Source organism: Melitaea cinxia, chromosome 12, assembly GCF_905220565.1.
Source record: "Melitaea cinxia chromosome 12, ilMelCinx1.1, whole genome shotgun sequence".
Classification (NCBI taxonomy): domain Eukaryota; kingdom Metazoa; phylum Arthropoda; class Insecta; order Lepidoptera; family Nymphalidae; genus Melitaea; species Melitaea cinxia.
In genome coordinates, this window is record NC_059405.1 from 13,724,913 (window position 1) to 13,742,507 (window position 17,595).

Consider the following 17,595-nt stretch of genomic DNA (forward strand, 5'->3'; position numbering starts at 1 on the left):
AGAAGCAAGACTGCTTAAGCCGCGTTTGCACCGGTCATTTTATACACGTCAGAATGACTCGGGTATAGAATGAGTGAGGGTAGGTAAATATCGAACGATGTGCTAGGTGGCGTGATCGGTCCATCTGTTGTTTATAAATTTCTCGCTAATTGCGTACGACATTGCTAGTGCCGAAATATTTAAAAAAAAATATTTTTTTATTTTTATTTATATTGACAATAGCGTAAATTTAAAAAAAATGAATTCTTAGCTCATTAGGTTGTCTTTCTTATAAATAAATAAAAATAATACCTATATATAGTAAATTTAAAAAAAGAATACGAAAATTTATTTAGGTCATTGTAAATTCCAAGCGAAAATTTCTACATGATGTTTCTTTGCATTATTCAGCGAGTTTCTTTCTGGATCAAAAACTGCGGATTCGCGCCTTGTGTGATAAATATTAATAGATGGCTGCTTCAGTCTAGATATTGGTTTTTGAGAATATTCTTCTATTTTTAAATGATTTTAAAATAGCTAAAAGTTTTTTATTCGATTGTGTATAGTTTTGTTGTGTGTTGGTTTTTAATAAAGTTATATTGTTTTTTGCTAAAAGGATGCCTACGCTAATTCAGAACATGATTATAAAACTTGACTAGGAAATAGTAAATGTATAAACAAAAAATAAAAAAATTAATACTTCGTACTTTGTGAAACGTTTTGAAACCTGTATGTTACAGGGTTTTTGATAACGTCTTTATAATTCGTTTATAGTTCAAATTATTTCAACTTGGGTAAAATTATCGGTAAATTTATAGTTCAAATTGTTTTTGCGGGTCGCAGCGTGACCCGAGAAACAAATAAGGAACAGTATGACTGAATGCAAGTATACTCTTGACTAGAATATTACCGTTGGACTAGAGGGCAAAGAAGGCTGCAGAAGCTTTCGTAATAAAGAGAGGAAAACCAATAATCGACAGCTCGGGAGAATGGGTGGAGAAACAAATAAGCCCTCTACAACTTCCGCATCTTGCTAAAAGATATTCTGTGAGGCATAATTGTATCGATATACAGAACAATTTAATAAATAAAGAGTTTAGATAGCTTAGTATCTATACTGACTATCATAATGACATTATTTTTTGAGTTGAACTTTGAGACAATGATAAAAGTTTATTTATGAATCGTTCTTTGTTATAATCCGGCAGTAATGAAAGTTTAGAATTAGTTTTTCTGTAAAGCATTTGAAATATTTACAGGCAGCATTATGTCTAAGGAATTCTGAACATATAGTAGGATACCTTTTCTGTTAAGCCTTAGTTCGTAATATTCACATTGAATAGTCTGGTAGTTTGTACATTAGAACACAATCTTTATTTATGTTAGCTTCTGTTAAAACCAACAATTGAATGGTTTTATCTGAATTAGGGAATATGTATTCGAGCTCAGCAAAGTTTTTTTTAATCAACTGATCTTATGTGTACATGAAATAATAATAAGGGTTTATCATAACTCGGAATTCAATTTGTACAATTGTTTAAGATAAAAAAAATATCTTTATATATATTACTATATATTTATACGTTATATTTTTATGTTAATTTATTTTGTCACAATATATATCATGCATTCTTAACAAAAGGACTATATACATGTTATATAAATATTAGAGAAGAAAAATTAATTTAATTTTAATGTTCTAGTTTTTGTGTGAATACATCCGGCTGTTGAAAGTAGTCTAGAGAGATAATTTTCTCATTTTTGGATTTCCTCGCTAGGACAGTTCAATTTTAGCACGTGACGTTTGACCCCATGTTCCAAGTTTGACACACCTTTAGTTACTCTATAGTCTTCTATATGAAGTCAGCAGTAGCATACATAGTTTGCTCACCTTCCATACCTATATCGTGAGCTGAGTACTTTACATTCTTGCTCGCGTCCAGCCAAGCACTACGCACACCGTTCCTCAGAATAACAGTATTGGGGTTGGATGGTAAGTCAACCTCGTTCGATCCGATATTTAAGGGGACTGGTGGTTTCTTCCTATATGTACTGAATAGGTTGTTTTCACTTAATTTCGATAACTTAGAGTATGGTTTCATAAAATTTCAGACGCTCCTTGTAATCATCTATAATGTCTGAGTAGTACTTTAGCGACCGGTGCAATTCATATTGAACAATACCCGTGATTTCTCTCGTTATTTTCCGTAATATTTACTGCGTCATGTTGCTGTCTGGAATAAGGAACACAAGGTCATTTTTATATTTGCCTTTATCCTCATATAAGCATGATGTATGACAGAAACCTGGATTTGGCTCCTTCCGGCAAGTCCTACCAGTAGGCTTGCTCCAGATTTTGAGCAGGATGTATCCTGCAGTTCCTTACCATAGTGAAATTTTGGATTAACAGAAGGATTATAGTATCAGAAGAAAAATATTTTTTGGAAGTTTAGGTTATTTTACAAACAAGGACTCACTTCATATCAGTAGAGCGTAAAAACTGAAACTTCTGGGATGTAGTTCTATGTTTACTTGTACAAGTACCGAGTTAGCGCTCAGCGTGTGAAGCGTCAAATTAATCGCCTAGTGAGAACAATGTTATTGTAGACAAAAACATCTCAAAATATTATAGAACTGGTGCACATATACGACAAAGAATATTTATTAATATTAACCATTACTAGAAAAGTTATTGTGTTACTGAATTAAAAGAAATAACCACCATCTTAAGCAACAATTCTAGATACAAAAATATAACCTTTGTGTACTGTCGGTCCTGGTTGTTATCATATATCAACCAACCTACGGTAGAGCAGGGTGGTGGCTCCGATCCTTCCCCTACTCGAAGAAAGATGTCTATAACTAGCAGTGGAATGTTACAGGCTGAGTAGTATTACCCGATAATACAAAACACAAGAAACGACTAAAACAGGACGTTATCGAAGCGATTACACACAATCAAATAAAAATTACTAGGGACTTTATTATGGGTTTTGCTCAACTAATGCGTTTTATAGATGTTCATTAAGATTTTTAATTTCTCGCATATCAAGACTAGAATAACTCGGCTACACATTTCAAATTTATTTTAGTGTTAATATAATTTTAACAGACTTTAAAGTAGGATTCAATTAGTCTGTATTTTTTCTTCATAACTTTTTACTGAGTACACCGATTTTGATGATTCTTTATTTCATCGAAAGCTAGTGCTTCACATGTGATCCCATTGCAGTTTGATGATATGAGAAATGCTTTTTTTATTATCTCTAATAATGCATTTTAAATATTTGTGGATGAAAATTTAAGTCGATTGTATTTCGTTTGCGAACAAACACATAAAACAACAACAACAATAAAAATGTAACGGATCGCTGTCTTTACATGGAAGATATTTGAGAAAAGATATTATTGGGACCTTTATCAACGCAAATAGCACCCAAAACAAGGATTGTTAGAATTTTTGTCTGTTTGTCTGCGCGTTTGAGCATGCTAATCTCAGAAACGGCTTATTCGATTTAGATGTGTTTTTCACTTATATCTTGTGGTAGGCTTTATTAAACATTTAGTGTTTGTTTTATTTCAATCGGGTTAGTAAATAAAAAAGTTATGCCAATTTAAAGAATCACTTTGAACACTTAAATACCCAAAACGCGGACGAAGTCGCAGGCACAGCTAGAATTAAAATATATGTCCAAATAATTTGCATACATGCGTTGTCTCTGATATTACATTCGTATCGTGTCTTATGAAAACTCCCGAGAGACAAGTTAAATGTTTTATGCCACAATAAATCGTCTACTTGTAGGGTTGGCACGAATTTCTCATCAATTTATCTCTTAAATTATTTAAACATAACTGAATATATAATATTCTTCTTACACTTTTGTTTTTATAGCAATAAATATGAAAGTCAAATGTTATTTCTTATTCAATATATACATAACTCGCTGCCTCAACTATGTTAATATTACTAACCGACTTCCAAAAAGAGGAGGTTCTCAATTCGACTGTATTTTTTTTATGTATCATCAGAACTTTTGACCGGGTGGACCGATTTCGACAATTTTTTTTTAATCGAAAGGTGGTGTGTGTCTTTTGGTCCTATTTAAATTTATTTGAGATCTTACAACTACTTTCCGAGTTATATCTGATAATGCGTTTTTACTTGACGCTTTTTTCGTCGACCTACGTTGTATAACCCATAACTTTCTACTGGATGTACCGATTTTGATAATTCTTTTTTTGTTGGAAAGGGGATATCCCTAGTTTGGTACCATGATAAATCCATGGAAACCAGGATCTGATGATGGGATCCCAGAAAAATCGAGGGAAATTCTCGAAAATCCGCAATAACTTTTTACTGGGTGTACCGATTTTGTTAATTTTTAATTTAATCGAAAGTTAATGTTTATCATGTGGTCACATATAAATTTTATCGAGATCTGATAACTACTTTTTGAGTAATCATTGATAACGCGTAGTTACTTAACTATTTTTTAGTCGATCTACGTTGTATTACTCGTCGATGTAATTAAAGTCGGTTTTTTTTTTCGTTTGCGAGCAAACACAATTATATTTAATGTTACGAAACCACAATTTTAAGCATGTTATATAATTTTGTAGTTATGTGTGTTTAGACTTTCGGAATTACGCAGGATCAAATTAATATTTCTTATTTTTAAATACATTATACGCTGGCTAAATGTATAACATGTATAATTAAGCAATTTTAAACACTTTTCGGCTTGGATAATTTTACTAATTAGTAGTATAGTGCTATATGCTGGACTTTAGATATATGTGATTTCATATTTAAACTTTCTTTTTTACATTTGTTATATCCATATGTAAAGAAATTTTATCAAAATTATAATTGTTACGTGTTAGGCTTGTACGATCAACATCAATGAAATGAATCGAACACGATCACCAACCCGCCCGCCCAACGTGGTGACTATAGGTAAAACACTGACTGATAAGGCCTATGTCCAGCAGTGGTCTATATCAGGCTGTAGTGATGTGAGTGAAGCCTGTTGATATGGCTGAAAAACTTATCTTTTATATATTTAACTAGCTGACCCGGCGAACTTCGTATCGCCTAACAGTCGATTCTTTAATTTTTTTTTTTTTAGAATTTTTCTCTCCGTAAGAACCATCCTCGTACTTCAAGGAATATTTTAAAAAAAGAATTAGCGAAATCGGTCCAACCGTTCTCGAGTTTTGCGCTTAGCAACACATTCAGCGACTCATTTTTATATTATAGATTATTATAAATTTTGATATTTATTGTCAATATTAATATAGTTTTTAGTATAATTTTAGTAGTTTCAATAAAAAAGGGAAACAAGACTGATTTTACAATTTTCGACCAGGTATTTTTTAACTTTGAAGACCTCGAATTTGTTATGAAACTTCCTAATGAAAGAAGAAAGTTATGTTACATCAGTTATCAGTTATGATACAAAAAATCTCAAACACAGAATATCGGTTAGGATGAAACCCGAAGTCTAATTTTTGTAAAACTAATTCTTAACAACTTAACATAATTTTAACCTCATAATAATATAATTATATCATTCGCAGCCCTTATTTCCGACATCATGTTATGTGCGGTGTGCATACAGCGTTAAGTGTCATTTGAAACTGTGCTAGTTTTACAAGACGTAAAAACTAAAAAGAGCTAAGTGCTCCTGAAACATGTTAGCTGTTGGCAGAAAAGCGAGCTGCTTTTTCATGATGTTAAGATGATTATGTTAATAGTACCGTGAGACAGTTTTAATACACACTAGTGGAAACCTAGAATATCATTCGTAGAGTGTCAAGTAAATTCTTTTTAACATGGGCGAGAAGACCCCTGTGATGACTATTAGTATTTTATTATACTTTGAATTATATCTATCTTGTATAATATATATATATATATATATATATATAATCTATAATAGTAAGTCTGGTGATTGGATCTTGTAAAATGGACGAACATAAAGACAAACGGGCAGAATAGGCAGGACAGGCAAGATTGACGCACAAATGAAATGTGGATATGGATATTCTAGCAAGTAATGAAATGGTCAGTTCGGTTTGTGCAAGGTAAGATTACGTCTTATTTACTTAGTTTTTTTTTGAGGAATATCCGAAATTATAGTCCGATGGAAAATTTTCAGAGAAATGTTTAGAAAGTCTCTATTTTGTGTTTATAGATGTTTTATCACAATACTTCGAAATATTTTTATTAAGTATGACGTTTAAAAAGATATCGATACAAAGAATGACTAAGAGGTCATTGACCGTATTAAATTTATGTATTTATTAACTGAGATACCAACAGCACAACGAACGTTTTATATAATGATTTTATATAAATACAGTACAAAGATAAATATTATCTATATAAATTAAAATCAATGTTACTAAGCGCATAACTCGAGAATGGCTCGACCAATTCGGCTAATTTTTTTGTATATCCGTTAAGGCCCACGGAAGATTGTAAAACAAAGAACAAAGTCTGTCCGGGCAGCCAGTATATAAATATGTTATATTATTACATAGTTATATTATTTATAAGTAAACAAATTAATATTATATTACATATAAGTAAATAAAATAACTGTGCAGTCTTTGTGGGTCTCCCCACCGTGCCTCGGAGAGCACGTTAAGCCGTCGGTCCTGTTTGTTATCATGTACACCTGATAGCGATCGTTACCATAGTAGGGAATAAAATACATTAAAAAAAATTGCTACGGGATAATATAATTAAAACTATAACCAATATTTTTTTGTCACTTTCATTTACTGACAGGTTGTTTGTCCGTAAGTATCTGAAGGTACCTTTCAGACCGTACATGCAGGTGTGAGTCACTAGATACTTTTTGTTTCAAAATACATTTCCATTTTATTCCTCAAAAATGTTATCCTAATTTTAGTATATAAGGTTTCGTGATATTAAGTCGAGAAAGGAGCTCATAATGTACAAATTAAATCTTAAACCTAATCTTGCGTCTGTTGTAATTTGTTCATACTGTTTGAGGATTAAAACGTTTAATTAAAAGGCAGTGACCTACAAACAATGAATAATAAAAGTTAACAACAAAATATTCATTTGAATATTATTTAATTCTTAAATTAATTTCATTAAAAATATACAGTAAAACGACCGTGCTGGTGTAATGGTGCGTGTGCCATGTCGGTGGCCCCTAAACACCGACGTTCGCGGGTTTGATTCCTGCTCAGAGTGGATATTTGTGTTTGTTATTTTCAGTCTGTGTGGAGAATCACAAGGACTTATCCTTGTAGTTCTCCGTACCTTACCTCGGAGAGCACGTAAGCCGTGGGTCCTGGTTGTTATCATGTACATGTGATAGCGATTGTTACTCATAGTAGTGAATAGATCCGCCAACCAGCATTGGAGCAACGCGGTGGATTACGATCTGACTCTTTCCCTACATGGGGAAAGATGCATATGCATAGGAGTAGGATATTACAGACGTAAGCGTATACAGTCAAATATACTTACTTGCTTCAAAAACTATCAATAAATGCGCAATTAAAAAAGAAATGCGCTTAACAGAATACTTCTAGGCATAGGCCTCTTTCTCTACGCAGAGGAAGGATTGCAGCTTAATCCCGTTTCTCCAGTGAGGGTTAACAGATAAATAGCTTATACGTAATATTTTTATTTTTAACGAGCTGAACCGACAGGTTCGTACGTGTAACTTGTAAATGTTTTTAGTTGAAACAATTGTTAAGTTTTCTGAAATTTTACCAAACTATTTTTTCAAACCACTAAACTACATATATATCTATTCCACCCAGAGAAATACTATAAATAAATAAAAAGAAAGAGAATAAATACTATATATATTTAAATCATCTTTAACCCTTCTTTATTAGTTGTGGTCACAAAGTTTCAACTCTTGTACGTTATTGCTTTTTTTTCCAATTTAAAATGAACATTCACAGATTCGAAAATGCATTTTGTTAAACATCATTCATTAATGCGTAAGTGATTGAACTTAGGAGTTGCAACTATTTCGAGCTGATGTTATTCTAATGTTGGTTTTATTTATAAGTAATGTGCTAGTATAAAACTGGTTTCTTTTTTCTGACGTGTAACATAAATATCGATTCGTATCGGATTCGGATCGACGATATCGTTATTCTTTTGTACATTATTTATAATTATTATTTATACGTACACATTATTTACATAACTGTACTTTTGTAATGGCAATTGAGCAATTAAATAATTTAAGAGAAATGTTTTTTCTATTCAACGTGTAATTGGCTCGTTGGTCTAGGGGTATGATTCTCGCTTTGGGTGCGAGAGGTCCCGGGTTCAAATCCCGGACGAGCCCAGCTATTGTTTTTATTTTAATTTTTACATTTTTGTTTTGTCTAGCTGTTCTGACGGACTATTGTTGGTATCCTGCCTTGCAAACCATCTCACTATCTCGAATTTGCGTTAATATTCAATAAGCTTAACGTTTTTTTTTAAAGTTCGTTAAATTTAACTTTATGTGCTCTCTATCGTACAATAAGATGATTCATAACGGCAGATACTTAGACCAAGAATAATTGTGTTTGCTCGCAAACGAAAAAAAAAAAACGCCTTCAATTACATCGACAAGTAATACAACGTAAGTAGACGAAAAAAATGTACAATACACACTAGTCGTCACTATGAGTTTAGAGGTTTTCCCTCAATTTCTCTGGGATTCCATCATCAGATTCTGGTTTCCTTATCATGGTACCACACTTGGGATATCTTCTTTCCAACAAAAAAAGAATTATCAAAATTGGTTTAAAAACGACGAAGTTATCCCTGAATATATATATATATGCCGCGGGACGCTAATCGGACTTCAATAGACAGACAATCTTCGATTAAAGTTATAAAATTATATTTTTAATTTATTAGGCTAAGATTTAATGTTAAATGTTTTTAATTAATGAACGACATCTTAGTGAATTGATTGTCTGTTTTGTAACTTCATGAAGTAAGTACCTGTTTAGTTACTATTTATTACCCGACTGCCAAGGAAGGATTATGTTTTTCGCGCGTATCTTGTATGTATGTATATTTTTATGTAATATTCTTTACTACCTCATATTTCCAGAACCACTAAACGGATTTACATAATTGAGGTATCGTTAGGTTCGTCTTAGCTGCCCAAGTGTTCTTAGATAGGTGACATTAAAAAAAAAATCAAACATGGCGGCTGCGCGAAACCATTGTAGTTAATGAAAAATTTTTTTTTTCTCGAATACTACTATATGGGTATCAAATTGAAGGGCACAATACCAGGATTTTAAAAAGGTATATCATGATTATTATTACCGTAATACTAATAAAGAAATACAATATTAAAGTTTAAAAATGTGGACTTTGCTATTTCTCACGCCTATACAATGCCAAACTCGCCTCCTAGGCGACGATCAACTTCGGGGTGTCGGGTCGGGTTTCGGGGTCGGAGGCATGAAATTGAAGGATAAGTCAAATCATTCTATCTTTGTGCATGTCTCCGACTGCATGTTATGTACGACGTTGCATAAAGTTTCGAAAGACTACCGTATTAATATATTTTAAATGTACAGCACAAAATGTTTGATATTGTTTCTATTTTTTTATGTAATCTTTCGCTGTTTAAATTGCTGAATGATTAACGTTAAATTATTATTGTAATTTTAGAAGTCAGTTCTATGCATTTCTATATCTATCTATATTGTAACGATCCTAATGCGTATACTCCCTCGACCAATAGGAATGCAGTATGACAATGTCTTGATGTAATGTGCATTGGCGGAAAATCGAGTTGACGTAAGCGTATTTGGATCGGTAGAGGAGGCAGATTCCTTTTGGTATTAGCTAGCAAACGATAGCCTTTGTTGAGTAGTGGAAACTCTGTCCATTTTCTGTGTGATTTTGAGATAATATTTGAAGTTCTTGTTAAAAGTGAAATTTAAGCAATCGCCGATTTAGTTTTTAACCAACTTCAAAAAAAGGAGGAGGTTACTCAATTCGACCGTATATATGTTTTTTTATGTATGTTCCGGGATAACTCCGTCGTTTATGAACTGATTTTGATAATTCTTTTTTTTTGTGGAAAGAAGATATCTCTAGTTTGGTATCATGATAAGGAAACCAGTATCTGATGATGGTATCTCAAAGAAAGCGAGGGAAACTCTCGAAAATCCGCATAACTTTTTACTGGGTGTACCGATTTTGATGATTTTTAATTTAATCGATAGCCGATGTTTATCAAGTGGTCACATTTAAATTTCATCGAGATCTGATTACAACTTTTGGAGTAATCTTTGATAATGCGTATTTACTTGACTATTTTTTCGTCTACCTACGTTGTATTACTTGTCGATATAATTAAAGTCTGTTTTTCTTCGTTTACCTGCAGACACACTTATTCATATTACTTTTATTATTTTGTTTTTTTTTTGTGACGGTAGTTTAAAAATAAATTGTAACGTACCAACGAAATCTATTTTTCTTTATAGTTCAATTAAATCCGTATTATAATTTAATCTTTATTTTCCATTTTGCTTTCGCCTTTAATTTAACGCTATGGATAGTACCAGCAGAACCGTAGACCTAACTATGTGACATACTATGTCAACGGTTCTAACGTTTTTAAAAATGTTAAATGTCTTCTAATTTTATATAATTAAATAATAATTATATACCTAATTTTATATAATTAAATAATAATTATATAGGTCAAATTGAGTAACCTCTTCCTTTTTTGAAGTCGGTTAAAAAATCTTTCTAAAAATACGAAGCTCCGAGCTGGAATAAGAACGTCGACATTAGTGGACGCATCACTACACTAGAACGGATCAAACTAGTACATAACACGCTTTTTAATACGAAATAAAGGTATATTATCAAAGATAGTATATACTTAGCCTATAACTGTACATTAAATTATTCGACATTATTGGTTCAATTCCCGGGATTGCTTTATCAGTCGGCTGCTACCCAATACCGCATTAAGTTGCTTGCCTTAGGAACAGACAACCGTATGTCTGTTAAATATATTTATGTACTGATTGAGAATAGTCGCAGACTCCTTTTAAAATATTCCATTGAATAAAAAATATCGGCTGGTGATTGTCTTAGGAAGGCGATAACTTTTTATCCATATCGCGCAAAAAATGTAATTCGCTTAATTGCGTCTAATTTAGTTTTGTTCTTTTTAATTTCCTTATTGTTTTACGTGTTTTTTTGTTTTATTTTATTGCGTTCCATTCAAAAACAGCTTAGATTATTCGATTGTCTTTATTATTTTTGTTCTATTATTTTATTTTAATTTCTTTTTTTTTTTTTATTTCCTAGACTTACACAATTCTTAAAAGTTTTACAAAAACGAGTATGACTAATTAGTTAGTAAATATTTTAAAACTATTGGTAAGCAAAGTATGTGTTACTTTTGTTGTGCTTTTGATGTATGTGTAAAAAAATATACTAAATTTATAGGTTACTGAAACATCTTTAGAACTACAGTAATTATATTTTAAAAAAAAATGAAATAATTTAATAGTATAAAAAATATCATTGTGAATTTGATACTTAAATAATCATTGTGAGTTTGATACTTAAATAATTATTGTAAAAACTACAAAGAAAGAAAAACTGAAAAGAAAAAAAGGGTCGTTTTGTATTTGGTAAAGTATAACTACATTTTTTTTAAATGTAAATCTTCTTTTATGCCAAGATAAAGTAATCCTGTATCATCATATCATACGAGGCCTGTTAACCTAGCAGTCCTCGGGCTACTAATCCTGCATTTCTACATATTTAAATATTTTTTCACAATTTCTAGATGTACTCTGCCTGTCTCCAGCTTTCGAAACATATATAATAACTTTTTCCTCATATTATTATTCTATTTTTCTTACAATATTTAAGATAATTATGCCGAGTTTTTCTGTCATTATAAGTAAAAAAAAGATTTGGTTAATTTGTTTTTTGTTGAATTTGAAGGAATTAATTTATGTTTTGTTTAACTGCTTTGGAAAAAGGCTATTAAAATGGAAAACAGAGATGTTAGTTTATTAGAGTTTAAGTTACTCTTGGACAATTTTGGTGCTACACGTTTTTTACAACCATAAATTTAAAATGACAGTCAGAAATATGTTAACATAATATATGTATACATATACTAGCTGTGCCCGCGAAATCGTCCGTGTGAAATTTATCAAAATAATTATTGTTCAGTTCGTAGAGTTATATAAAAAATATATAATAAAATTAACCTAAGTTACTTCTTATTGCATCAACTATCTGCCAGTGAAAGTACCATCAAAATTGATCCAGCCGTTTCAGAGATTAGCCAGAACAAACAGACAGACAGACAAATTATTTTAATATTACAAACAGACACTCCAATTTTAGTTATTTTTATAGATTAATGTAATGACTTTTTATTAAAAGCTTGTGTAAATTACTAATAAAGGAAATGGCTACTTCCTTCATAAGTTAATTGTCACCGTGTAAGAACGGGGCTGGTCAATAAATTAATAAAAATTGTATTTATAATAAAAAAACCTAATTTAATAATGCATCGCTCCAATATTTGGAAACATTAGGAAATATTTTTTATTATATAAACTAAGCACGATCGCACGAGGGGGTTCGATCCCCGCACATGACAAACATTTGTATTGGCCATACATGTGTTTGCCGTAGTCTGGGTGTTTGTGCAGTCCTTGTGGGTCTCCCCAACGTGCCTCGGAGAGTATGTTAAGGCGTCGGACCCGGTTGTTATCATGTACACCTGATAGCGATCGTTACTCATAGTAAGGAATATATCCGCCAACCCGCATTGGAGCAGCGTGGTGGATTAAGCTCTGATCCTTCTCCTACATTAGGAAAGAGGCCTATGCCCAGTAGTGGGATATTACAGGCTAAAGCGAGATAAAAAAATAATATCAGATTAATGAATAAATATACGCCTCATACTCAACAGGCCCCACCAGGAAATTTTATTCTTTCGAGGGTCCGGAAACGTACAATACAGTTGCACATACGTACTGTTACACGGGTTCCGAATAAACAGTTTTTAAAAAAAAGATTTTTTAAAAATTACAGATATTATTTATTTGAATTGAATAATATTACTTTTAAAATAATAAAATAAAACACACGGAACTGGTATAGAAAAAGATGTGTGACCGATATGAGGGATCCGAGCAGACTGACTGCGAGGTCCCGTTCCTACTGCTTCTTTAGAGACAAAATGCTGATGCAGCATCTAAGGCTTGCACCACAGCGCAAAGGGGTGCATGTGCTAGCTATAACAACCCCCCGCTTAAGATGAAACTTACACGGTCAGAGCGTGAAGTTTCTCATAGGAAGTAGAAAAAGGGTAAGATTTTAAACAATCCTCAAACGAGGTTGAGGGTCTGGTGAACTTTCTAATCTGTCATCGGATTTTGTAGCGGATCTAGTGAGCTTTATTTTCTTTTGAAAGGTCAGACATCTTTCTTTACAGAAATAGTAAATTATAAACACTAAAAACAGAGATATAGAAACACAGAACATTATTGAATGTGGATTAGTGAATTCAAAATTATCATCTAGATTTAAATTGTTTACAAGATCCAGTAGACTATCAGTTTCAGAATTTAATTTAATAAATTTATCCAAATCTAATTTAGTATTTAATTTTACAGATTTATAATTAATCGTATTATTAAATTTCTTAAAAGCATTGAAGTTGCAACATGAATCATTAATAAGATTAAAATCAGAATGAATTGAATTTGAATAGATTTTAGGATTAATTGAACTTATAAGTTTTACATCTTTGCAATAGCCGTTACATTTTGGTTTCAAATTGACAATACCAGTACCTAGTATCGTTACATCAAAGTTATCGTTTTCACAATTGAGATGTAGTCTTGTGGGGGAGGAATGAGTAAAAATCCATTTATTATTTCCTAACGATTGCCAAAAGTGTACATCTCCCGAAATAAATTTTGTTTTACACTCTTTAGGAAGTGAATATAGAACTTTAGACATAATTTCTGTTTCACAGATTGGGTTCTCGACAATATTAAATTCTTTTAAATTATTACAAATAAAATTGTCATTGAGGGTAGTTTTACAATTGTATAGATCATCAAGGATACAATAACTGGTTTTATCATTATTAACCGCTACATATTTTGCGGATGGAATAATTAAGGCAAAAGAATTAGGTATATTATTATCATGAGGCAAAGGAATTGGAATACATTTAAACAACTTAAATTCACTAATTAAAACTAATGGAATCTTAATAGTAAACAATAGCTTATTGTCTATAATACAAGAAATAATTTCAGATAATTTTAATACAATATTTATGTTTTCAAGTTCTAACGGTACAGGAAATTCAGTAAATCTAGAAAGATACTTAACATTAGAAACGAGTTCATTATATAAATCTACAGGAGTAATAATAGAAGGATGCAGAGTATTAGTCTTAGCAAATAATATAGAGTTAACAGTATCTTCTAATTTATAGGATAAGTTTAGGAGACTTGATTGAAGCACATTAAACACTTCCTGTATCTTTGCCCGAAATAGAAGAGAATCAGTATTTATTGTCATACTTGTTAAGCTAGATGATAGATTTTCTATGGCGTCGTTAAGTCTTTCTTCATTTTTATTAATTGTAGAAAGAGTTTCATTAAAATTAGATATAGCAGATTTAGAAACGATAAGATTTTGTTTCACTAACTCTAATAGTTTCTTGTCATTATCTTTCAAATGTTGAATCGCGTTACCGTAAAGAATTGCGTCGTTTTCATCCATAGTACCGAATATGTGCTTAAAAATAGTACCGACGCCTGATATCCATGCGGATCTCTTGGTTTTAGAAGATATAAGATGTGAAATAGAATAGTAATCTCGCGCAATATCGTCGAAAATAGAATTAAGAGGTCCGAATATATTCTGACATTCAGATGCACTGATTATCTTATTCCCAGGACAGAGATGTTGTGATGTGTATAACACATGTCTAACGTTGTCGATATGGGGTTTTAGATATTCTATATCTATAGGTATAACTACGTGCAAATAATCGTTAATTAATTTTATGGAGCCTTGTGGATTGAAGTGAATTCCTGGACTCTTCTTTATTTGTTCCACGAATTCTTCTTTATGACAAACTATTACGGAGCTGTAATTAATAAGAAATAGAAGTAGGAAATAAATCATGTTCACAAATAATTAATAGAAAAGAAACTTAGTAAAAAAACTTAATTGTAAAGAATTAGCATAATAAAAAAAAATATAAATGTTTAATGATAAGAGTAAAATAAAATAATTTCTATAATAATAATCATGTAAATAGTAATAATGTTTTACATTATAAATGAGTTAATATTCTAAACTAACTTTTATATCCAATAGGAAATAGTAAACTTAAACATCGACGTTAGCTAATTTTACTTGATCGTAATGATGTTTAACGTGTCGTCGATTTATGAGTAGGGAAAGGGTATGGTTGCCATGGATTTTAACCACCTTATAGGGGCCTTTCCATATGGGAGACAGAGCTTTTCTTAATCTTAAGTGGGCTTTGAGATAGACCCAATCACCGACTTTGTAAGTGACAGGACGAGAGTGTTGATCATAATATCCCTTGGATCTTTCCTTAGATTTAGCAATGTTTTCGAGAGCTTTGTCACGTGAGAATTTAAGACGGTGATTCAGCATTTTGATATATTCAAGGTAAGTATTTGCGGGATTAGTTTCAAATACAGAATTAGGTAAGTAAGGTTTGTGTCCAAAAAGGAGTTCGTAAGGGGTAAATTTTGTCGTGGCGTGGACGTTGGTGTTGTACGCTAACATTGCGGTATAAACATATTTATGCCAATTTGTTTGGTTATCGTTAACGTAGGATTTAAGATACTCCTTTAGAGTAGAATGACTTCTCTCTAGGGCACCTTGGGTTTGTGGATGATACGGTGATGACCACAACTGTTTTATTTTTAAAAATTCACATGTCTTTTTAAACAGGTCAGCTGTGAAATTTGTACCCTGGTCGGTTAAAATCGTTTTAGGGATTCCAAACAAAGAAATAAAGTGGACGAGGCATTCACAACATTCTTCTGCTGTTGCGTTAGAGATGGGATACGCTGTAGAATATTTAGTTAGGTCATCTTGTAAGGTAAGTATAAATTTTAGATTTATTTGACCAGCATCAGGAAGAGGACCTACGATATCGAGACTAACTTTTTCGAAAGGAGCAGTGGAAGTGGATGTTATTTGCATCGGGGCTCGGTTTATCTGACGCAAAGCTTTGTTGGTTTGGCATTGAGAGCATTTTTTCACGTAATTTTCAACGTCAGTTCTCATATTTTTCCAGTGGTATCTTTCTTTGATTCTACTATACATTCTGCTAGTGCCAACATGACCAGCGACGGGTATATCATGATTTTCCTTTAATATCTTGGGAATTTCACTCGGGGTTGGATAGATAATATTATTTCTATATATTTTAATAATGATGTCAGTGTTATGGAAAAGGAAATTGAGAATATTAAAGATTTTAATATACGAGAGTTTTACGAAAGGATCTCTAAAATCAGAAATAGCAATTTCTTTGCACGAGTCATGCAAACCGATTAATAATTCATTGCGGAGTTGTTGCAAGGATTTGAATAGATTGGGTATGCCACATCATCAAAATGATGAACTTTAGTAAAAAGGAAATAGTAAGATTTAGAACTTGTTTCTAGCCTTAAAAATGAATGTAATCTTCTTTCTCTATTCAGAAATTCTGTGGTATCACTTTGATTAGCTAGGACCTCTTCGATATAGGGATTTGTTTCATCGAGGTCAATGGAAGTTGGTAAGACAATGATCTTAGAATCTGTCGATAATAGGTTATTTGTATACTCGTGAATAGTGGTATTAAAGTTTGTTTTAGGATCGGACATAGCTTTTAGGAATTCTGTATAAGAATTATCAGAAATACTTGGACTTGGTATGTCAATAGGTAAGTTATCATTAGGACTAGCAGAAGGGTTTAGGATGTCATCAGGAATAGGAGAGGTATGAGTTGGAGTGTTAGGGTTAGTTAAATTTTCATTTTCAGGAATCGCAGGAGGATTTAAAAGTTCATCCGGAGTTGGTGAATTGGTAGGTAAGTCAATATTTTCAAGGTTAGGAAGAGGAATCGGAGGTTCACCAAGTTGTTGTAGTGGATCTAAGAAAGGTAGGTTCCATTCGTCGAGATTCAGTGGACTATTCAATTGGTCTGTGTCGACGTATTCAGGATTCGGAGGATCTTGGGAGGTAGAAGGATTTTGCGTATTGGTTGGGTTAATAGTTGGATTAGAACCGGTTCCTATTATGTTTACAGGAGCAAAAGAATTAGGAGGATAGCGGGATAAAGCATCTGCAGCAGAATTAAGCTTGCCTTTTCTATATACGATTTCATACTCGTATTCTTCAAGTTTTAATCTCCATCTCTGGAGTTTGCTAGAGGGGTCCTTGTGATTAAAGAGCCACCTTAGGGGACGGTGATCCGTTATTATTTGAAACTTTCGACCATATAAGTAAGGTCTGAAAGTTTTACAACCATAAATTATTGCTAAAAGTTCCTT

General features: G+C 32.1%; 1 non-coding gene across 1 annotated transcript; it reads left to right on the forward strand.

Annotated features, from left to right (window-relative positions):
* The first annotated feature begins 8,261 nt into the window (after positions 1-8,261).
* On the forward strand, positions 8,262-8,333 carry Trnap-ugg. The gene has a single exon. It is a non-coding gene; the product is annotated as a tRNA-Pro (tRNA).
* Positions 8,334-17,595: the final 9,262 nt, after the last annotated feature.